The sequence below is a fragment of the Phalacrocorax carbo genome, chromosome 13 (assembly GCF_963921805.1).
Source record: "Phalacrocorax carbo chromosome 13, bPhaCar2.1, whole genome shotgun sequence".
Classification (NCBI taxonomy): Eukaryota; Metazoa; Chordata; class Aves; order Suliformes; family Phalacrocoracidae; genus Phalacrocorax; species Phalacrocorax carbo.
In genome coordinates, this window is record NC_087525.1 from 799,710 (window position 1) to 823,920 (window position 24,211).

A 24,211-nucleotide genomic window follows, 5' to 3' on the forward strand; every position below is an offset into this window, starting at 1 on the left:
AATGGGCCGCCGCGCAAGAACCGGGCAGGATCCGGCCCGAGGAAAGCACCGCCGCGCAAAAACCGGACAGGATACGGCCAGCGGAATGGGCCGCCACGCAAACAACGGACCGGATCCGGACACAAAATGTGCCGCCGCGCAAAAACCGGACAGGATCCGGGCCGCGGAATGTGCCGCCGCGCAAAAACCGGACCGGATATGGCCCGCGGAATGCGCCGGTGCCGCGCAAAAACCGGACCAGGTATGGTCCGCGGAATGCGTCGCTGCGCAAAAACCGGACCGGATCCAGCCCGCGGAATGCGCTGCCGCACACAACCTGGACCGGATCCGGCCCGCGGAATGCGCCGCCGTGCAAAAACCGGACCGGATCCGGCCCGCGCAATGCGCCGCCGCGCAAAAACCGGACCGGATCTGGGCTGCGGAACGCTCCGCCGCGCAAAAAACGGACCGGATCCGGCTCGCACAATGCGCCGCCGTGCAAAAAGCGGGCAGGATCCGGCCCGCGGAATGCGCCGGTGCCGCGCAAAAACCGGACCGGGTACAGTCCGCGGATTGGGCCGCCACGCAAAAACCGGACCGGATCCGGCCCCCAAAATGCGCCGCCGCGCAAAAACCGGACCGGATCCGGCCCGCGCAATGCGCCGCCGCGCAAAAACCGGACCGGATCCGGCCCGCGGAATGCGCCGGTGCCGTGCAAAAACCGGACCGGATACGGCCCCCAAAATGCATCGCCGCGCAAAAACCGGACCGGATCCGACCCGCGGAATGCGCCGCGAAGCAAAAACCAGACCGGATCCGGCCTGCGGAATGGGCCGCCGCGCAAAAACCGGACCGGATACGGCCCGCGCAATGCGCCGCCGCGCAAAAACCGGACCGGATCCGGCCCGCGCCACGCGCCGCCGTGCAAAAAACGGACCGGATACGGCCCGCGGAATGGGCCGCCGCGCAAAAACTGGACCGGATACGGCCCCCGGAATGGGCCGCCGTGCAAAAACCGGACCGGATCTGGGCTGCGGAACGCTCCGCCGCGCAAAAAACGGACCGGATCCGGCTCGCGGAATGGGCCGCCGTGCAAGAACCGGGCAGGATCCGGCCCGAGGAAAGCACCGCCGCGCAAAAACCGGACAGGATACGGCCCGCGGAATGGGCCGCCACGCAAACACCGGACCGGATCCGGCCCCCAAAATGCGCTGCCGCGCAAAAACCGGACCGGATCCGGCCCGCGGAATGCGCCGGTGCCGCGCAAAAACCGGACCGGATATGGCCCCCAAAATGCATCGCCGCACAAAAACCGGACCGGATCCGGCTCGCGGAATGCGCCGCGAAGCAAAAACCAGACCGGATCCGGCCCGCGGAATGGGCCGCCGCGCAAAAACCGGACCGGATACGGCCCGCGCAATGCGCCGCCCTGCAAAAAACGGACCGGATACGGCCCGCGGAATGGGCCGCCACGCAAAAACTGGACCGGATACGGCCCCCGGAATGGGCCGCCGTGCAAAAATCGGACCGGATCTGGGCTGCGGAACGCTCCGCCGCGCAAAAAACGGACCGGATCCGGCTCGCGGAATGGGCCGCCGCGCAAGAACCGGGCAGGATCCGGCCCGAGAAAAGCACCACCGCGCAAAAAGCGGACAGGATACGGCCCGCGGAATGGGCCGCCACGCAAACACCGGACCGGATCCGGACACAAAATGTGCCGCCGCGCAAAAACCGGACCGGATCCGGGCCGCGGAATGTGCCGCCGCGCAAAAACCGGACCGCATATGGCCCGCGGAATGCGCCGGTGCCGCGCAAAAACCGGACCAGGTATGGTCCGCGGAATGCGTCGCTGCGCAAAAACCGGACCGGATCCAGCCCGCGGAATGCGCTGCCGCACAAAACCTGGATCGGATCCGGCCCGCGGAATGCGCCGCCGTGCAAAAACCGGACCGGATCCGGCCCGCGCAATGCGCCGTCGCGCAAAAACTGGACAGGATCCGGCCCGCGGAATGCGCCGCCGCGCAAAAACCAGGCAGGGTCCGGCCCGAGGAAAGCACCGCCGCGCAAAAACCGGACCGGATACAGCCCGCGGAATGGGCCGCCGCGCAAAAACCGGACCGGATACAGCCCGCGGAATGCGCCGCCACGCAAAAACCGGGCAGGATCCGGCCCGCGGAATGCGCCACCGCGCAAAAAACGGACCGGATCCGGCCCGCGGAATGCGCTGCCGCGCAAAAACCGGACCGGATACGGCCCGCGGAATGCTCCGGTGCCGCGCAAAACCCGGACCGGGTACGGTCCGCGGAATGCGTCGCCGCGCAAAAAACGGACCAGATCCGGCCCGCGCAATGCGCCGCCGTGCAAAAACCAGACAGGATCCGGCCCCCAAAATGCGCCGCCCCGCAAAAACCGGACCGGATCCGGCCCGCGCAATGCGCCGCCGTGCAAAAACCGGGCAGGATCCGGCCCGCGGAATGGGCCGCCGCGCAAAAAACAGACCAGATCCGACCCGCGCAATGCGCCGCCGCGCAAACACCGGACCGGATCCGGCCCGCGGAATGGGCTGCCGCACAAAAACCGGACCGGATCCGGCTCGCGGAATGCGCCGCGAAGCAAAAACCAGACCGGATCCGGCCCGCGGAATGGGCCGCCGCGCAAAAACCGGACCGGATACGGCCCGCGCAATGCGCCGCCGCGCAAAAAACGGACCGGATCCGGCCCGCGCCACGCGCCGCCGTGCAAAAAACGGACCGGATACGGCCCGCGGAATGGGCCGCCACGCAAAAACTGGACCGGATACGGCCCCCGGAATGGGCCGCCGTGCAAAAATCGGACCGGATCTGGGCTGCGGAACGCTCCGCCGCGCAAAAAACGGACCGGATCCGGCTCGCGGAATGGGCCGCCGCGCAAGAACCGGGCAGGATCCGGCCCGAGGAAAGCACCGCCGCGCAAAAACCGGACAGGATACGGCCAGCGGAATGGGCCGCCACGCAAACACCGGACCGGATCCGGACACAAAATGTGCCGCCGCGCAAAAACCGGACAGGATCCGGGCCGCGGAATGTGCCGCCGCGCAAAAACCGGACCGGATATGGCCCGCGGAATGCGCCGGTGCCGCGCAAAAACCGGACCAGGTATGGTCCGCGGAATGCGTCGCTGCGCAAAAACCGGACCGGATCCAGCCCGCGGAATGCGCTGCCGCACAAAACCTGGACCGGATCCGGCCCGCGGAATGCGCCGCCGTGCAAAAACCAGACCGGATCCGGCCCGCGCAATGCGCCGCCGCGCAAAAACCGGACCGGATCTGGGCTGCGGAACGCTCCGCCGCGCAAAAACCGGACCGGATCCGGCTCGCACAATGCGCCGCCGTGCAAAAAGCGGGCAGGATCCGGCCCGCGGAATGCGCCGGTGCCGCGCAAAAACCGGACCGGGTACAGTCCGCGGAATGGGCCGCCACGCAAAAACCGGACCGGATCCGGCCCCCAAAATGCGCCGCCGCGCAAAAACCGGACCGGATCCGGCCCGCGCAATGCGCCGCCGCGCAAAAACCGGACCGGATACGGCCCCCAAAATGCATCGCCGCGCAAAAACCGGACCGGATCCGGCCCGCGGAATGCGCCGCGAAGCAAAAACCAGACCGGATCCGGCCTGCGGAATGGGCCGCCGCGCAAAAACCGGACCGGATACGGCCCGCGCAATGCGCCACCGCGCAAAAACCGGACCGGATCCGGCCCGCGCCACGCGCCGCCGTGCAAAAAACGGACAGGATACGGCCCGCGGAATGGGCCGCCGTGCAAAAATCGGACCGGATCTGGGCTGCGGAACGCTCCGCCGCGCAAAAAACGGACCGGATCCGGCTCGCGGAATGGGCCGCCGTGCAAGAACCGGGCAGGATCCGGCTCGAGGAAAGCACCGCCGCGCAAAAACCGGACAGGATCCGGCCCGCGGAATGCGCCGGTGCCGTGCAAACACTGGACCGGATCCGGCCCCCAAAATGCGCTGCCGCGCAAAAACCGGACCGGATCCGGCCCGCGCAATGCGCCGCCGCGCAAAAACCGGACCGGATCCGGCCCGCGGAATGCGCCGGTGCCGCGCAAAAACCGGACCGGATACGGCCCCCAAAATGCATCGCCGCACAAAAACCGGACCGGATCCGGCCCGCGGAATGCGCCGCGAAGCAAAAACCAGACCGGATCCGGCCCGCGGAATGGGCCGCCGCGCAAAAACCGGACCGGATACGGCCCGCGCAATGCGCCGCCGCGCAAAAAACGGACCGGATCCGGCCCGCGCCACGCGCCGCCGTGCAAAAAACGGACCGGATACGGCCCCCGGAATGGGCCGCCGCGCAAAAATCGGACCGGATCTGGGCTGCGGAACGCTCCGCCGCGCAAAAAACGGACCGGATCCGGCTCGCGGAATGGGCCGCCGCGCAAGAACCGGGCAGGATCCGGCCCGAGGAAAGCACCGCCGCGCAAAAACCGGACAGGATACGGCCCGCGGAATGGGCCGCAACGAAAAACCGGACCGGATCTGGCCCCAAAATGCGCCGCCGAGCAAAAACCGGACCGGATCCGGCCCGCGCAATGCGCCGCCGCGCAAAAACCGGACCGGATCCGGCCCGCGGAATGCGCCGCGAAGCAAAAACCAGACCGGATCCGGCCCGCGGAATGGGCCGCCGCGCAAAAACCGGACCGGATCCGGCCCGCGGAATGCGCCGCCGCGCAAAAACCGGACCGGATACGGCCCGCGCAATGCGCCGCCGTGCAAAAACCGGACCGGATCCGGCCCGCGCCACGCGCCGCCGTGCAAAAAACGGACCGGATCCGGCCCGCGGAACGCGCCACCGCGCAAAAACCGGGCAGGATCCGACCCGCGGAATGCGTCGCCGCGCAAAAACGGGACCGGATACGGCCCGCGCAATGCGCCGCCGCGCAAAAACCGAACCGGATCTGGCCCGCGCCACGCGCCGCCGTGCAAAAAACGGACAGGATACGGCCCGCGGAATGGGCCGCCACGCAAAAACTGCACCGGATACGGCCCCCGGAATGCGCCGCCGCGCAAAAACCGGGCAGGATCCGACCCGCGGAATGCGTCGCTGCGCAAAAACAGGACCGGATACGGCCCGCGGAATGGGCCACCACGCAAAAAACGGACCGGATCCAGCCCCCAAAATGCGCCGCCGAGCAAAAACGGGACAGGATCCGGCCCGCGGAATGCGCCGCCGCGCAAAAACTGGACCGGATCCGGCCCGCGCAATGCGCCGCCGCGCAAAAAACGGACCAGATCCGGCCCGCGGACTGCGCCGCCGTGCAAAAACCGGACCGGATACGTCCAGCGGAATGCGCCGCCGAGCAAAAACCGGACAGGATCCGGCCCCCAAAATGCGCCGCCGTGCAAAAACCGGGCAGGATCCGGCCCGCGGAATGCGCCGGTGCCGCGCAAAAACCGGACCGGGTACGGTCCGCGGATTGGGCCGCCGCGCAAAAACCGGACCGGATCCGGCGCGCGGAATGCGCCGGTGCCGTGCGAAAACCGGACTGGATACGGCCCCCAAAATGCGCCGCCGCGCAAAAACCGGACCGGATCCGGCCCGCGGAATGCGCCGCGAAGCAAAAACCAGACCGGATCCGGCCCGCGGAATGGGCCGCCGCGCAAAAACCGGACCGGATACGGCCCGCGCAATGCGCCGCCGCGCAAAAACCGGACCGGATCCGGCCTGCGCCACGCGCCGCCGTGCAAAAAACGGACCGGATACGGCCCGCGGAATGGGCCGCCGCGCAAAAACCGGACCGGATCTGGGCTGCGGAACGCTCCGCCGCGCAAAAAACGGACCGGATCCGGCCCGCGGAATGGGCCGCCGCGCAAGAACCGGGCAGGATCCGGCCCGAGGAAAGCACCGCCGCGCAAAAACCAGACAGGATACGGCCCGCGGAATGGGCCGCCACGCAAACACCGGACCGGATCCGGACACAAAATGTGCCGCCGCGCAAAAACCGCACAGGATCCGGCCCGCGGAATGTGTCGCCGCGCAAAAACTGGACCGGATCTGGGCTGCGTAACGCTCCGCCGCGCAAAAAACGGACCGGATCCGGCTCGCGGAATGGGCCGCCGCGCAAGAATCGGGCAGGATCCGACCCGAGGAAAGCACCGCCGCGCAAAAACCAGACAGGATACGGCCCGCGGAATGGGCCGCCACGCAAAAACCGGACCGGATCCGGCCCGCGGAATGTGCCGCCGCGCAAAAACCGGACAGGATCCGGCCCGCGGAATGTGCCGCCGCGCAAAAACCGGACCGGATACGGCCCGCGGAATGCGCCGGTGCCGCGCAAAAATGGACCGGGTACGGTCCGCGGAATGCGTCGCCGCGCAAAAACCGGACCGGATCCGCCCGCGGAATGCGCTGCCGCACAAAACCTGGACCGGATCCAGCCCGCGGAATGCGCCGCCGCGCAAAAAACGGACCGGATCCGGCCCGCGCAATGTGCCGCCGCGCAAAAACGGGACCGGATCCGGCCCGCGCAATGCGCCGCCGCGCAAAAACCAGACCGGATACGGCCCGCGGAATGCTCCGGTGCCGTGCAAAAACCGGACCGGGTACGGTCCGCGGAATGGGCCGCCACGCAAAAACCGGACCTGATCCGGCCCCCAAAATGCGCCGCCGCGCATTAACCACACAGGATCCGGCCCCCAAAATGCGCCGCCGAGCAAAAACCGGACAGGATCCGGCCCCCAAAATGCGCCGCCGTGCAAAAACCGGGCAGGATCCGGCCCGCTTAATGCCCCGGTGCCGCGCAAAAACCGGACCGGATCCGGCCCGCGGAATGCGCCGGTGCCGTGCAAAAACCGGACCGGATACGGCCCCCAAAATGCATCACCGCGCAAAAACCGGACCGGATTCGGCCCGCGGAATGCGCCGCGAAGCAAAAACCAGACCGGATCCGGCCCGCGGAATGGGCCGCCGCGCAAAAACCGGACCGGATACGGCCCGCGCAATGCGCCGCCGCGCAAAAACCGGACCGGATAAGGCCGCGGAATGGGCCGCCACGCAAAAACCGGACCGGATCCGGCTCGCGGAATGCGCCGGTGCCGCGCAAAAACCGGACCGGGTACGGTCCGCGGAATGCGTCGCCGCGCAAAAACCGGACCGGATCCGGCTCGCGGAATGCGCCGCGAAGCAAAAACCAGACCGGATCCGGCCCGCGGAATGGGCCGCCGCGCAAAAACCGGACCGGATACGGCCCGCGCAATGCGCCGCCGCGCAAAAAACGGACCGGATCCGGCCCGCGCCACGCGCCGCCGTGCAAAAAACGGACCGGATACGGCCCGCAGAATGGGCCGCCACGCAAAAACTGGACCGGATACGGCCCCCGGAATGGGCCGCCGTGCAAAAATCGGACCGGATCTGGGCTGCGGAACGCTCCGCCGCGCAAAAAACGGACCGGATCCGGCTCGCGGAATGGGCCGCCGCGCAAGAACCGGGCAGGATCCGGCCCGAGGAAAGCACCGCCGCGCAAAAACCGGACAGGATACGGCCCGCGGAATGGGCCGCCACGCAAACAACGGACCGGATCCGGACACAAAATGTGCCGCCGCGCAAAAACCGGACAGGATCCGGGCCGCGGAATGTGCCGCCGCGCAAAAACCGGACCGGATATGGCCCGCGGAATGCACCGGTGCCGCGCAAAAACCGGACCAGGTATGGTCCACGGAATGCGTCGCTGCGCAAAAACCGGACCGGATCCAGCCCGCGGAATGCGCTGCCGCACAAAACCTGGACCGGATCCGGCCCGCGGAATGCGCCGCCGTGCAAAAACCGGACCGGATCCAGCCCGTGCAATGCGCCGCCGCGCAAAAACCGGACAGGATCCGGCCCGCGGAATGCACCGCCGCGCAAAAACCAGGCAGGGTCCGGCCCGAGGAAAGCACCGCCGCGCAAAAACAGGAGCGGATACAGCCCGCGGAATGGGCCGCCGCGCAAAAACCGGACCGGATACAGCCCGCGGAATGCGCCGCCACGCAAAAACCGGGCAGGATCCGGCCCGCGGAATGCGCCACCGCGCAAAAAACAGACCGGATCCGGCCCGCGGAATGCGCTGCCGCGCAAAAACCGGACCGGATACGGCCCGCGGAATGCTCCGGTGCCGCGCAAAACCCGGACCGGGTACGGTCCGCGGAATGCGTCGCCGCGCAAAAAACGGACCAGATCCGGCCCGCGCAATGCGTCGCCGTGCAAAAACCAGACAGGATCCGGCCCCCAAAATGCGCCGCCCCGCAAAAACCGGACCGGATCCGGCCCGCGCAATGCGCCGCCGTGCAAAAACCGGGCAGGATCCGGCCCGCGGACTGCCCCGCCGCGCAAAAACCGGACCGGATCCAACCCGCGGAATGCGCCGCCGCACAAAAACCGGACCAGATCCGACCCGCGCAATGCGCCGCCGCGCAAAAACCGGACCGGATCCGGCCCGCGGAATGGGACGCCGCACAAAAACCGGACCGGATCCGGCTCGCGGAATGCGCCGCGAAGCAAAAACCAGACCGGATCCGGCCCGCGGAATGGGCCGCCGCGCAAAAACCGGACCGGATACGGCCCGCGCAATGCGCCGCCGCGCAAAAAACGGACCGGATCCGGCCCGCGGAATGCGCCGCCGTGCAAAAAACGGACCGGATACGGCCCGCGGAATGGGCCGCCACGCAAAAACTGGACCGGATACGGCCCCCGGAATGGGCCGCCGTGCAAAAATCGGACCGGATCTGGGCTGCGGAACGCTCCGCCGCGCAAAAAACGGACCGGATCCGGCTCGCGGAATGGGCCGCCGCGCAAGAACCGGGCAGGATCCGGCCCGAGGAAAGCACCGCCGCGCAAAAACCAGACAGGATACGGCCCGCGGAATGGGCCGCCACGCAAACACCGGACCGGATCCGGACACAAAATGTGCCGCCGCGCAAAAACCGGACAGGATCCGGCCCGCGGAATGTGCCGCCGCGCAAAAACCGGACCGGATGCGGCCCGCGGAATGCGCCGCCGCACAAAACCTGGACCGGATCCGGCCCGCGGAATGCGCCGCCGTGCAAAAACCAGACCGGATCCGGCCCGCGCAATGCGCCGCCGCGCAAAAACCGGACCGGATCTGGGCTGCGGAACGCTCCGCCGCGCAAAAACCGGACCGGATCCGGCTCGCACAATGCGCCGCCGTGCAAAAAGCGGGCAGGATCCGGCCCGCGGAATGCGCCGGTGCCGCGCAAAAACCGGACCGGGTACAGTCCGCGGATTGGGCCGCCACGCAAAAACCGGACCGGATCCGGCCCCCAAAATGCGCCGCCGCGCAAAAACCGGACCGGATCCGGCCCGCGCAATGCGCCGCCGCGCAAAAACCGGACCGGATCCGGCCCGCGGAATGCGCCGGTGCCGTGCAAAAACCGGACCGGATACGGCCCCCAAAATGCATCGCCGCGCAAAAACCGGACCGGATCCGGCCCGCGGAATGCGCCGCGAAGCAAAAACCAGACCGGATCCGGCCCGCGGAATGGGCCGCCGCGCAAAAACCGGACCGGATACGGCCCGCGCAATGCGCCGCCGCGCAAAAACCGGACCGGATCCGGCCCGCGCCACGCGCCGCCGTGCAAAAAACGGACAGGATACGGCCCGCGGAATGGGCCGCCACGGAAAAACTGGACCGGATCTGGGCTGCGGAACGCTCCGCCGCGCAAAAAACGGACCGGATCCGGCTCGCGGAATGGGCCGCCGTGCAAGAACCGGGCAGGATCCGGCTCGAGGAAATCACCGCCGCGCAAAAACCGGACAGGATCCGGCCCGCGGAATGCGCCGGTGCCGTGCAAACACCGGACCGGATCCGGTCCCCAAAATGCGCTGCCGCGCAAAAACCGGACCGGATCCGGCACGCGCAATGCGCCGCCGCGCAAAAACCGGACCAGATCCGGCCCGCGGAATGCGCCGGTGCCGCGCAAAAACCGGACCGGATACGGCCCCCAAAATGCATCGCCGCACAAAAACCGGACCGGATCCGGCCCGCGGAATGCGCCGCGAAGCAAAAACCAGACCGGATCCGGCCCGCGGAATGGGCCGCCGCGCAAAAACCAGACCGGATACGGCCCGCGCAATGCGCCGCCGCGCAAAAAACGGACCGGATCCGGCCCGCGACACGCGCCGCCGTGCAAAAAACGGACCGGATACGGCCCGCGGAATGGGCCGCCACGCAAAAACTGGACCGGATACGGCCCCCGGAATGGGCCGCCGTGCAAAAATCGGACCGGATCTGGGCTGCGGAACGCTCCGCCGCGCAAAAAACGGACCGGATCCGGCTCGCGGAATGGGCCGCCGCGCAAGAACCGGGCAGGATCCGGCCCGAGGAAAGCACCGCCGCGCAAAAACCGGACAGGATACGGCCCGCGGAATGGGCCGCAACGAAAAACCGGACCGGATCTGGCCCCAAAATGCGCCGCCCCGCAAAAACCGGACCGGATCCGGCCCGCGCAATGCGCCGCCGCGCAAAAACCGGACCGGATCCGGCCCGCGGAATGCGCCGCGAAGCAAAAACCAGACCGGATCCGGCCCGCGGAATGGGCCGCCGCGCAAGAACCGGACCGGATCCGGCCCGCGCAATGCGCCGCCGCGCAAAAACCGGACCGGATCCGGCCCGCGCCACGCGCCGCCGTGCAAAAAACGGACCGGATCCGGCCCGCGGAACGCGCCACCGCGCAAAAACCGGGCAGGATCCGACCCGCGGAATGCGTCGCCGCGCAAAAACGGGACCGGATACGGCCCGCGCAATGCGCCGCCGCGCAAAAACCGGACCGGATCCGGCCCGCGCCACGCGCCGCCGTGCAAAAAACGGACAGGATACGGCCCGCGGAATGGGCCGCCACGCAAAAACTGCACCGGATAGGGCCCCCGGAATGGGCCGCCGCGCAAAAACCGGGCAGGATCCGACCCGCGGAATGCGTCGCTGCGCAAAAACAGGACCGGATACGGCCCGCGGAATGGGCCACCACGCAAAAAACGGACCGGATCCGGCCCCCAAAATGCGCCGCCGCGCAAAAACCAGGCAGGATCCAGCCCCCAAAATGCGCCGCCGAGCAAAAACGGGACAGGATCCGGCCCGCGGACTGCGCCGCCGTGCAAAAACCGGACCGGATACGTCCAGCGGAATGGGCCGCCACGCAAAAACCGAACCGGATCCGGCCCCCAAAATGCGCCGCCGCGCAATACCCACACAGGATCCGGCCCCCAAAATGCGCCGCCGAGCAAAAACCGGACAGGATCCGGCCCCCAAAATGCGCCGCCGTGCAAAAACCGGGCAGGATCCGGCCCGTGGAATGCGCCGGTGCCACGCAAAAACCGGACCGGGTACGGTCCGCGGATTGGGCCGCCGCGCAAAAACCGGACCGGATCCGGCCCGCGGAATGCGCCGGTGCCGTGCGAAAACCGGACTGGATACGGCCCCCAAAATGCGCCGCCGCGCAAAAACCGGACCGGATCCGGCCCGCGGAATGCGCCGCGAAGCAAAAACCAGACCGGATCCGGCCCGCGGAATGGGCCGCCGCGCAAAAACCGGACCGGATACGGCCCGCGCAATGCGCCGCCGCGCAAAAACCGGACCGGATCCGGCCTGCGCCACGCGCCGCCACGCAAACACCGGACCGGATACGGCCCGCGGAATGGGCCGCCACGCAAATACCGGACCGGATACGGCCCCCAAAATGCATCGCCACGCAAAAACCGGACCGGATCTGGGCTGCGGAACGCTCCGCCGCGCAAAAAACGGACCGGATCCGGCTCGCGGAATGGGCCGCCGCGCAAGAACCGGGCAGGATCCGGCCCGAGGAAAGCACCGCCGCGCAAAAACCAGACAGGATACGGCCCGCGGAATGGGCCGCCACGCAAACACCGGACTGGATCCGGACACAAAATGTGCCGCCGCGCAAAAACCGCACAGGATCCGGCCCGCGGAATGTGCCGCCGCGCAAAAACTGGACCGGATCTGGGCTGCGTAACGCTCCGCCGCGCAAAAAACGGACCGGATCCGGCTCGCGGAATGGGCCGCCGCGCAAGAACCGGGCAGGATCCGGCCCGAGGAAAGCACCGCCGCGCAAAAACCAGACAGGATACGGCCCGCGGAATGGGCCGCCACGCAAAAACCGGACCGGATCCGGCCCGCGGAATGTGCCGCCGCGCAAAAACCGGACAGGATCCGGCCCGCGGAATGTGCCGCCGCGCAAAAACCGGACCGGATACGGCCCGCGGAATGCTCCGGTGCCGCGCAAAAACCGGACCGGGTACGGTCCGCGGAATGCGTCGCCGCGCAAAAACCGGACCGGATCCGCCCGCGGAATGCGCTGCCGCACAAAACCTGGACCGGATCCAGCCCGCGGAATGCGCCGCCGCGCAAAAAACGGACCGGATCCGGCCCGCGCAATGTGCCGCCGCGCAAAAACGGGACCGGATCCGGCCCGCGCAATGCGCCGCAGCGCAAAAACCAGACCGGATACGGCCCGCGGAATGCTCCGGTGCCGTGCAAAAACCGGACCGGGTACGGTCCGCGGAATGGGCCGCCACGCAAAAACCGGACCTGATCCGGCCCCCAAAATGCGCCGCCGCGCATTAACCACACAGGATCCGGCCCCCAAAATGCGCCGCCGAGCAAAAACCGGACAGGATCCGGCCCCCAAAATGCGCCGCCGTGCAAAAACCGGGCAGGATCCGGCCCGCGGAATGCCCCGGTGCCGCGCAAAAACCGGACCGGATCCGGCCCGCGGAATGCGCCGGTGCCGTGCAAAAACCGGACCGGATACGGCCCCCAAAATGCATCACCGCGCAAAAACCGGACCGGATCCGGCCCGCGGAATGCGCCGCGAAGCAAAAACCAGACCGGATCCGGCCCGCGGAATGGGACGCCGCACAAAAACCGGACCGGATCCGGCTCGCGGAATGCGCCGCGAAGCAAAAACCAGACCGGATCCGGCCCGCGGAATGGGCCGCCGCGCAAAAACCGGACCGGATACGGCCCGCGCAATGCGCCGCCGCGCAAAAAACGGACCGGATCCGGCCCGCGGAATGCGCCGCCGTGCAAAAAACGGACCGGATACGGCCCGCGGAATGGGCCGCCACGCAAAAACTGGACCGGATACGGCCCCCGGAATGGGCCGCCGTGCAAAAATCGGACCGGATCTGGGCTGCGGAACGCTCCGCCGCGCAAAAAACGGACCGGATCCGGCTCGCGGAATGGGCCGCCGCGCAAGAACCGGGCAGGATCCGGCCCGAGGAAAGCACCGCCGCGCAAAAACCAGACAGGATACGGCCCGCGGAATGGGCCGCCACGCAAACACCGGACCGGATCCGGACACAAAATGTGCCGCCGCGCAAAAACCGGACAGGATCCGGCCCGCGGAATGTGCCGCCGCGCAAAAACCGGACCGGATGCGGCCCGCGGAATGCGCCGCCGCACAAAACCTGGACCGGATCCGGCCCGCGGAATGCGCCGCCGTGCAAAAACCAGACCGGATCCGGCCCGCGCAATGCGCCGCCGCGCAAAAACCGGACCGGATCTGGGCTGCGGAACGCTCCGCCGCGCAAAAACCGGACCGGATCCGGCTCGCACAATGCGCCGCCGTGCAAAAAGCGGGCAGGATCCGGCCCGCGGAATGCGCCGGTGCCGCGCAAAAACCGGACCGGGTACAGTCCGCGGATTGGGCCGCCACGCAAAAACCGGACCGGATCCGGCCCCCAAAATGCGCCGCCGCGCAAAAACCGGACCGGATCCGGCCCGCGCAATGCGCCGCCGCGCAAAAACCGGACCGGATCCGGCCCGCGGAATGCGCCGGTGCCGTGCAAAAACCGGACCGGATACGGCCCCCAAAATGCATCGCCGCGCAAAAACCGGACCGGATCCGGCCCGCGGAATGCGCCGCGAAGCAAAAACCAGACCGGATCCGGCCCGCGGAATGGGCCGCCGCGCAAAAACCGGACCGGATACGGCCCGCGCAATGCGCCGCCGCGCAAAAACCGGACCGGATCCGGCCCGCGGAATGCGCCGGTGCCGCGCAAAAACCGGACCGGATACGGCCCCCAAAATGCATCGCCGCACAAAAACCGGACCGGATCCGGCCCGCGGAATGCGCCGCGAAGCAAAAACCAGACCGGATCCGGCCCGCGGAATGGGCCGCCGCGCAAAAACCAGACCGGATACGGCCCGCGCAATGCGCCGCCGCGCAAAAAACGGACCGGATCCGGCCCGCGACACGCGCCGGTGCCGTGCAAAAAACGGACCGGATACGGCCCGCGGAATGGGCCGCCACGCAAAAACTGGACCGGATACGGCCCCCGGAATGGGCCGCCGTGCAAAAATCGGACCGGATCTGGGCTGCGGAACGCTCCGCCGCGCAAAAAACGGACCGGATCCGGCTCGCGGAATGGGCCGCCGCGCAAGAACCGGGCAGGATCCGGCCCGAGGAAAGCACCGCCGCGCAAAAACCGGACAGGATACGGCCCGCGGAATGGGCCGCAACGAAAAACCGGACCGGATCTGGCCCCAAAATGCGCCGCCCCGCAAAAACCGGACCGGATCCGGCCCGCGCAATGCGCCGCCGCGCAAAAACCGGACCGGATCCGGCCCGCGGAATGCGCCGCGAAGCAAAAACAAGACCGGATCCGGCCCGCGGAATGGGCCGCCGCGCAAAAACCGGACCGGATACGGCCCGCGGAATGCGCCGCCGCGCAAAAACCGGACCGGATCCGGCCCGCGCCACGCGCCGCCGTGCAAAAAACGGACCGGATCCGGCCCGCGGAACGCGCCACCGCGCAAAAACCGGGCAGGATCCGACCCGCGGAATGCGTCGCCGCGCAAAAACGGGACCGGATACGGCCCGCGCAATGCGCCGCCGCGCAAAAACCGGACCGGATCCGGCCCGCGCCACGCGCCGCCGTGCAAAAAACGGACAGGATACGGCCCGCGGAATGGGCCGCCACGCAAAAACTGCACCGGATAGGGCCCCCGGAATGGGCCGCCGCGCAAAAACCGGGCAGGATCCGACCCGCGGAATGCGTCGCTGCGCAAAAACAGGACCGGATACGGCCCGCGGAATGGGCCACCACGCAAAAAACGGACCGGATCCGGCCCCCAAAATGCGCCGCCGCGCAAAAACCAGGCAGGATCCAGCCCCCAAAATGCGCCGCCGAGCAAAAACGGGACAGGATCCGGCCCGCGGACTGCGCCGCCGTGCAAAAACCGGACCGGATACGTCCAGCGGAATGGGCCGCCACGCAAAAACCGAACCGGATCCGGCCCCCAAAATGCGCCGCCGCGCAATACCCACACAGGATCCGGCCCCCAAAATGCGCCGCCGAGCAAAAACCGGACAGGATCCGGCCCCCAAAATGCGCCGCCGTGCAAAAACCGGGCAGGATCCGGCCCGTGGAATGCGCCGGTGCCGCGCAAAAACCGGACCGGGTACGGTCCGCGGATTGGGCCGCCGCGCAAAAACCGGACCGGATCCGGCCCGCGGAATGCGCCGGTGCCGTGCGAAAACCGGACTGGATACGGCCCCCAAAATGCGCCGCCGCGCAAAAACCGGACCGGATCCGGCCCGCGGAATGCGCCGCGAAGCAAAAACCAGACCGGATCCGGCCCGCGGAATGGGCCGCCGCGCAAAAACCGGACCGGATACGGCCCGCGCAATGCGCCGCCGCGCAAAAACCGGACCGGATTCGGCCTGCGCCACGCGCCGCCACGCAAACACCGGACCGGATACGGCCCGCGGAATGGGCCGCCACGCAAATACCGGACCGGATACGGCCCCCAAAATGCATCGCCACGCAAAAACCGGACCGGATCTGGGCTGCGGAACGCTCCGCCGCGCAAAAAACGGACCGGATCCGGCTCGCGGAATGGGCCGCCGCGCAAGAACCGGGCAGGATCCGGCCCGAGGAAAGCACCGCCGCGCAAAAACCAGACAGGATACGGCCCGCGGAATGGGCCGCCACGCAAAAACCGGACCGGATCCGGCCCGCGGAATGTGCCGCCGCGCAAAAACCGGACAGGATCCGGCCCGCGGAATGTGCCGCCGCGCAAAAACCGGACCGGATACGGCCCGCGGAATGCTCCGGTGCCGCGCAAAAACCGGACCGGGTACGGTCCGCGGAATGCGTCGCCGCGCAAAAACCGGACCGGATCCGCCCGCGGAATGCGCTGCCGCACAAAACCTGGACCGGATCCAGCCCGCGGAATGCGCCGCCGCGCAAAAAACGGACCGGATCCGGCCCGCGCAATGTGCCGCAGCGCAAAAACCAGACCGGATACGGCCCGCGGAATGCTCCGGTGCCGTGCAAAAACCGGACCGGGTACGGTCCGCGGAATGGGCCGCCACGCAAAAACCGGACCTGATCCGGCCCCCAAAATGCGCCGCCGCGCATTAACCACACAGGATCCGGCCCCCAAAATGCGCCGCCGAGCAAAAACCGGACAGGATCCGGCCCCCAAAATGCGCCGCCGTGCAAAAACCGGGCAGGATCCGGCCCGCGGAATGCCCCGGTGCCGCGCAAAAACCGGACCGGATCCGGCCCGCGGAATGCGCCGGTGCCGTGCAAAAACCGGACCGGATACGGCCCCCAAAATGCATCACCGCGCAAAAACCGGACCGGATCCGGCCCGCGGAATGCGCCGCGAAGCAAAAACCAGACCGGATCCGGCCCGCGGAATGGGCCGCCGCGCAAAAACCGGACCGGATACGGCCCGCGCAATGCGCCGCCGTGCAAAAAACGGACCGGATAAGGCCCGCGGAATGGGCCACCACGCAAAAACTGGACCGGATACGGCGCCCGGAATGGGCCGCCGTGCAAAAACCGGACCGGATCTGGGCTGCGGAACGCTCCGCCGCGCAAAAAACAGACCGGATCCGGCTCGCGGAATGGGCCGCCGCGCAAGAACCGGGCAGGATCCGGCCCGAGGAAAGCACCGCCGCGCAAAAACCAGACAGGATACGGCCCGCGGAATGGGCCGCCACGCAAACACCGGACCGGATCCGGACACAAAATGTGCCGCCGCGCAAAAACCGGACAGGATCCGGCCCGCGGAATGCGCCGGTGCCGCGCAAAAACCGGACCGGATACGGCCCGCGGAATGCGCCGGTGCCGCGCAAAAACCGGACCGGGTACGGTCCGCGGAATGCGTCGCCGCGCAAAAACCGGACCGGATCCGGCCCGCGGAATGCGCTGCCGCACAAAACCTGGACCGGATCCGGCCCGCGGAATGCGCCGCCTCGCAAAAAACGGACCGGATCCGGCCCGCGCAATGCGCCGCCGCGCAAAAACTGGACCGGATCCGGCCCGCGCAATGCGCCGCCGCACAAAAAACGGACCAGATCCGGCCCGCGGAATGCGCCGGTGCCGCGCAAAAACTGGACCGGATACGGCCCACGGAATGCTCCGGTGCCGCGCAAAAACCGGACCGGTAACGGTCCGCGGAATGCGTCGCCGCGCAAAAACAGGACCGGATACTGCCCGCGGAATGGGCCGCCACGCAAAAACCGGACCGGATCCGGCCCCCAAAATGCACCGCCGCGCATTAACCACACAGGATCCGGCCCCCAAAATGCGCCGCCGAGCAAAAACCGGGCAGGATCCGGCCCGCGGAGTGCGCCACCGCGCAAAAACCGGACCGGATCCGGCCCGCGAAATGAGCCGCCACGCAAAAACCGAACCGGATCCGGCCCCCAAAATGCACCGCCGCGCAAAAAACGGACCGGATCCGGCTCGCACAATGCGCCGCCGTGCAAAAACCGGGCAGGATCCGGCCCGCGGAATGCGTCGCCGCGCAAAAACTGGACCGGATCCGGCCCGCGCAATGCGCCGCCGCGCAAAAAACGGACCAGATCCGGCCCGCGGACTGCGCCGCCGTGCAAAAACCGGACCGGATACGGCCAGCGTAATGCGCCGGTGCCGCGCAAAAAACCGGACCGGGTACGGCCCGCGGAATGCGCCGCCGCGCAAAAACCGGGCAGGATCCGGCCCGCAGAATGCGCCGCCGCGCAAAAACCAGACCGGATACTGCCCGCGGAATGGGCCGCCACGCAAAAACCGGACCGGATCCGGCCCGCGGAATGCGCCGCCGCGCATTATCCACACAGGATCCGGCCCCCAAAATGCGCCGCCGAGCAAAAACCGGACAGGATCCGGTCCGCGGAATGCGCCGCCGTGCAAAAACCGGGCAGGATCCGGCCCGCGGAATGCGCCGGTGCCGCGCAAAAACCGGACCGGGTACGGTCCGCGGATTGGGCCGCCACGCAAAAACCGGACCGGATCCGGCCCGCGCAATGCGCCGCCGCGCAAAAAATGGACCGGATCCGGCCCGCGGAATGCGCCGGTGCCGTGCCAAAACCGGACCGGATACGGCCCCCAAAATGCATCGCCACGCAAAAACCGGACCGGATCCGGCCCGCGGAATGCGCCGCGAAGCAAAAACCAGACCGGATCCGGCCCGCGGAATGGGCCGCCGCGCAAAAACCGGACCGGATACGGCCCGCGCAATGCGCCGCCGCGCAAAAACCGGACCGGATCCGGCCCGTGGAATGCGCCGCCGTGCAAAAAACGGACCGGATACGGCCCGCGGAATGGGCCGCCACGCAAAAACTGGACCGGATACGGCCCCCGGAATGGGCCGCCGTGCAAAAACCGGACCGGGTACGGCTGCGGAACGCTCCGCCGCGCAAAAAACGGACCGGATCCGGCTCGCGGAATGGGCCGCCGCGCAAGAACCGGGCAGGATCCGGCCCGAGGAAAGCACCGCCGTGCAAAAACCGGACCGGATCCGGCCCGCGGAATGCGCCAGTGCCGCGCAAAAAACCGGACCGGGTACGGCCCGCGGAATGCGCCGCCACGAAAAAACCGGACCGGGTACGGCCCGCGCAATGCGCCGCCGCGCAAAAACCGGGCAGGATCCGGCCCGCAGAATGCGCCGCCACGCAAAAACCAGACCGGATACTGCCCGCGGAATGGGCCGCCACGCAAAAACCGGACCGGATCCGGCCCCCAAAATGCGCCGCCGCGCATTAACCACACAGGATCTGGCCCCCAAAATGCGCCGCCGAGCAAAAACCGGGCAGGATCCGGCCCGCGGAATGCGCCGGTGCCGCGCAAAAACCGGACCGGATCCGGCCCGCGGAATGGGCCGCCACGCAAAAACCGGACCGGATCCGGCCCCCAAAATGCGCCGCCGCGCAAAAACCGGACCGGATCTGGGCTGCGGAACGCTCCGCCGCGCAAAAAATGGACCGGATACGGCTCGCACAATGCGCCGCCGTGAAAAAGCGGGCAGGATCCGGCCCGCGGAATGCGCCGGAGCCGCGCAAAAACCGGACCGGGTACAGTCCGCGGATTGGGCCGCCACGCAAAAACCGGACCGGATCCGGCCCCCAAAATGCGCCGCCGCGCAAAAACTGGACCGGATCCGGCCCGCGCAATGCGCCGCCGCGCAAAAACCGGACCGGATCCGGCCCGCGGAACGCGCCGCGAAGCAAAAACCAGACCGGATCCGGCCCGCGGAATGCGCCGCCGCGCAAAAACCGGACCGGATACGGCCCGCGCAATGCGCCGCCGCGCAAAAACCGGACCGGATCCGGCCCGCGCCACGCGCCGCCGTGCAAAAAACGGACAGGATACGGCCCGCGGAATGGGCCGCCACGCAAAAACTGGACCGGATACGGCCCCCGGAATGGGCCGCCGTGCAAAAACCGGACCGGATCTGGGCTGCGGAACGCTCCGCCGCGCAAAAAACGGACCGGATCCGGCTCGCGGAATGGGCCGCCGTGCAAGAACCGGGCACGATCCGGCTCGAGGAAAGCATCGCCGCGCAAAAACCGGACAGGATACTGCCCGCGGAATGGGCCGCCACGCAAACACCGGACCGGATCCGGCCCCCAAAATGCGCTGCCGCGCAAAAACCGGACCGGATCCGGCCCGCGCAATGCGCCGCCGCGCAAAAACCGGACCGGATCCGGCCCGCGGAATGCGCCGGTGCCGCGCAAAAACCGGACCGGATACGGCCCCCAAAATGCATCGCCGCACAAAAACCGGACCGGATCCGGCCCGCGGAATGCGCCGCGAAGCAAAAACCAGACCGGATCCGGCCCGCGGAATGGGCCGCCGCGCAAAAACCGGACCGGATACGGCCCGCGCAATGCGCCGCCGCGCAAAAACCGGACCGGATCCGGCCCGCACCACGCGCCGCCGTGCAAAAAACGGACCGGATACGGCCCGCGGAATGGGCCGCCACGCAAAAACTGGACCGGATACGGCCCCCGCAATGGGCCGCCGTGCAAAAACCGGACCGGATCTGGGCTGCGGAACGCTCCGCCGCGCAAAAAACGGACCGGATCCGGCTCGCGGAATGGGCCGCCGCGCAAGAACCGGGCAGGATCCGGCCCGAGGAAAGCACCGCCGCGCAAAAACCGGACAGGATACGGCCCGCGGAATGGGCCGCCACGCAAACACCGGACCGGATCCGGACACAAAATGTGCCGCCGCGCAAAAACCGGACAGGATCCGGGCGACGGAATGTGCCGCCGCGCCAAAACCGGACCGGATATGGCCCGCGGAATGCGCCGGTGCCGCGCAAAAACCGGACCAGGTATGGTCCGCGGAATGCGTCGCTGCGCAAAAACCGGACAGGATCCGGCCCGCGGAATGCGCCGGTGCCGCGCAAAAACCGGACAGGATCTGGCCCGCGGAATGCGCCGCCGCGCAAAAACCAGGCAGGGTCCGGCCCGAGGAAAGCACCGCCGCGCAAAAACCGGACCGGATACAGCCCGCGGAATGGGCCGCCGCGCAAAAACCGGACCGGATACAGCCCGCGGAATGCGCCGCCACGCAAAAACCGGGCAGGATCCGGCCCGCGGAATGCGCCACCGCACAAAAAACGGACCGGATCCGGCCCGCGGAATGCTCCGGTGCCGCGCAAAACCCGCACCGGGTACGGTCCGCGGAATGCGTCGCCGCGCAAAAAACGGACCAGATCCGGCCCGCGCAATGCACCGCCGCGCAAAAACCGGACAGGATCCGGGCCGCGGAATGTGCCGCCGCGCAAAAACCGGACCGGATCCGGCCCACGCAATGCGCCGCCGTGCAAAAACCGGGCAGGATCCGGCCCGCGGAATGGGCCGCCACGCAAAAACCGGACCGGATATGGCCCCCAAAATGCGCCGCCGCGCAAAAACCGGACAGGATCCGGCCCCCAAAATGCGCCGCCGTGCAAAAACGGGACAGGAACCAGTCCGAGGAACGCGCCGCCGCGCAAAAAACCGACCGGATCCAGCCCCCGGAATGGGCGTCCACGCAAAAACCGGACCGGATTCGCCCGCGGAATGGGCCGCCGCGCAAAAACAGCACCGGATACGGCCCGCGTAATGCGCCGGTGCCGCGCAAAAACCGGACCGGATCCGGCCCCCAAAATGCGCAGCCGCAGACAAACCGGACCGGATCCGGCCCGCAGAATGGGCCTCTGCGCAAAAACCGGACCGGATACGGCCCGCGGAATGCGTCGCCGTGCAAAAACCGGACCGGATCTGGCCCGCGGAATGCGCCACCGTGCAAAAAACGGACCGGATACAGCCCGCAGAATGGGCCTCCGCGCAAAAACCGGACAGGATCCGGCCCACGGAATGGGCCGCCGCGCAAAAACCGGACAGGATCCGGCCCCCAAAATGCGCTGCCGTGCAAAAACCAGATCGGATCCGGCCCGCGGAATGCGCCGCCGCGCAAAAACCGGACCCTATACCTGTCCGCGGAATGCGTCGCCGCACAAAAACCGGACTGGATCCGGCCCGCGGAATGCGCCGCCGCGCAAAAACGGGACAGCATGCGGCCCGCGGAGTGCGCCGCCGCGCAAAAACGGGACCGGATCTGGACCGCGGAATGCTCCGCCGCGCAAAAACTGGACCGGATCCGGCCCGCGGAATGCGCCGCCGTGCAAAAACCGGACCGGATCCTACCCGCGGAATAGGCCGCCACACAAAAACCGGACCAGATCCGGCCTGCGCCGCACTCCACCGCGCAAAAACCGGACAGGATCCGGCCCCCAAAATGTGCCGCCGCGCAAAAACCGGACTGGATCCGGCCCGCGGAATGCGCCGCCGTGCAAAAACCGGAACGGATCTGGCCCACGGAATGCGCCGCCGAGCAAAATCCGGACAGGATCCGGCCCGCGGAATGGGCCGCCACGCAAAAACCGGACCGCATCCGCCCGCAGAATGGGCCGCCGCGCAAAAACCGCACCGGATCCAGCCCGAGGAATGCGCCGCCGCACAAAAACCGGACCAGATCCGACCCGCGCAATGCGCCGCCGCGCAAAAACCGGACCAGATCCGGCCCGCGGAATGGGCCTCCGCACAAAAACCGGACCGGATACGGCCCCCGGAATGGGCCACCGCGCAAAAACCGGACCGGATACGGCCCGCGGAATGCGCCGCCGCGCAAAAACCGGACCGGATCCGGCCCGCGGAATGGGCCGCCGCGCAAAAACTGGACCGGATCCGGCCCACGGAATGCGCTGCCGCGCAAAAACCGGACAGGATCCGGCCCACGGAATGCGCCGCCGCGCAAAAAACGGAAAGGATCCGGCCCGCGGAATGCGCCGCCGCGCAAAAATCGGACGGGGTACGGCCCGCGGAATGCTCCGGTGCCGCGCAAAAACCGGACCGGATCCGGCCCACGGAATGCGCCGCCGTGCAAAAACGGGACAGGATCCGGCCCGCGGAATGCGCCGCCGCGCAAAAACCGGACCGGATCCGGCCCGCGGAATGCGGCGCCGCGCAAAAACAGGACCGGATCTGGCCCGCGCAATGCGCCGCTGCGCAAAAACAGGACCGGATCCGGCCCGCGGAATGGGCCGCCACGCAAAAACCGGACCGGATCTGGCCCCCAAAATGCGCCGCCGCACAAAAACCAGACAGGATCCGGCCCCCAAAATGCGCCGCCGCGCAAAAACCGGACCGGATCCGGCCCGCGGAATGCGCCGCCGCGCAAAAACCGGGCAGGATCCAGCCCGCGGAGTGCGCCGCCGCGCAAAAACCGCACAGGATCCGGCCCGCGGAATGGGCCGCCGCGCAAAAACCGGACCGGATCCGGCCCCCAAAATGCGCCGCCGTGCAAAATCCGGACCAAAACCAGTCCGAGGAATGCGCCGCCACGCAAAAAACCACACCGGATCCGGCCCCGGGAATGGGCCCCCACGCAAAAACCGGACCGGATCCGGCCCGCGGAATGCGCCGCCGCACAAAAACCGGACCGGATCCGGCTCGCGGAATGCGCCGCCGCAGACAAACCGGAACGGATCCGGCCCGTGGAATGCGCCGCCGCGCAAAAACCGGACCGGATACGGCCCCCGGAATGGGCCGCCGCGCAAAAACCGGACCGGATCTGGCCCGCGGAATGCGCCACCGTGCAAAAAACGGACCGGATACAGCCCGCAGAATGGGCCTCCGCGCAAAAACCAGACCGCATCCGGCCCACGGAATGGGCCGCCGTGCAAAAACCGGACAGGATCCGGCCCCCAAAATGCGCTGTCGTGCAAACACCAGATCGGATGCGGCCCGCGGAATGCGTCGCCGCACAAAAACCGGACAGGATCCGGCCCGCGGAATGCGCCGCCGCGCAAAAACGGGACCGGATCTGGACCGCGGAATGCGCCGCCGTGCAAAAACCGGACCGGATCCTGCCCGCGGAATAGGCCGCCACACAAAAACCGGACCAGATCCGGCCCGCGCCGCGCTCCACCGCGCAAAAAACGGACAGGATCCGGCCCCCAAAATGTGCCGCCGCGCAAAAACCGGACTGGATCCGGCCCCCAAAATGCGCCGCCGTGCAAAAACCGGAACGGATCCGGCCCGCGGAATGCGTCGCCGCGCAAAAACCACACCGGATCCGGCCCGCGCAATGCGCCGCCACGCAAAAAACGGACCGGATCCGGCCCGCGGAATGCGCCGCCGTGCAAAAACCGGACCGGATACGGCCAGCGGAATGCGCCGGTGCCGCGCAAAAAACCGGACCGGGTACGGCCCGCGGAATGCGCCGCCGCGCAAAAACCGGGCAGGATCCGGCCCGCAGAATGCGCCGCCGCGCAAAAACCAGACCGGATACTGCCCGCGGAATGGGCCGCCACGCAAAAACCGGACCGGATCTGGCCCCCAAAATGCGCCGCCGCGCAAAAACCGGACCGGATACGGCCCG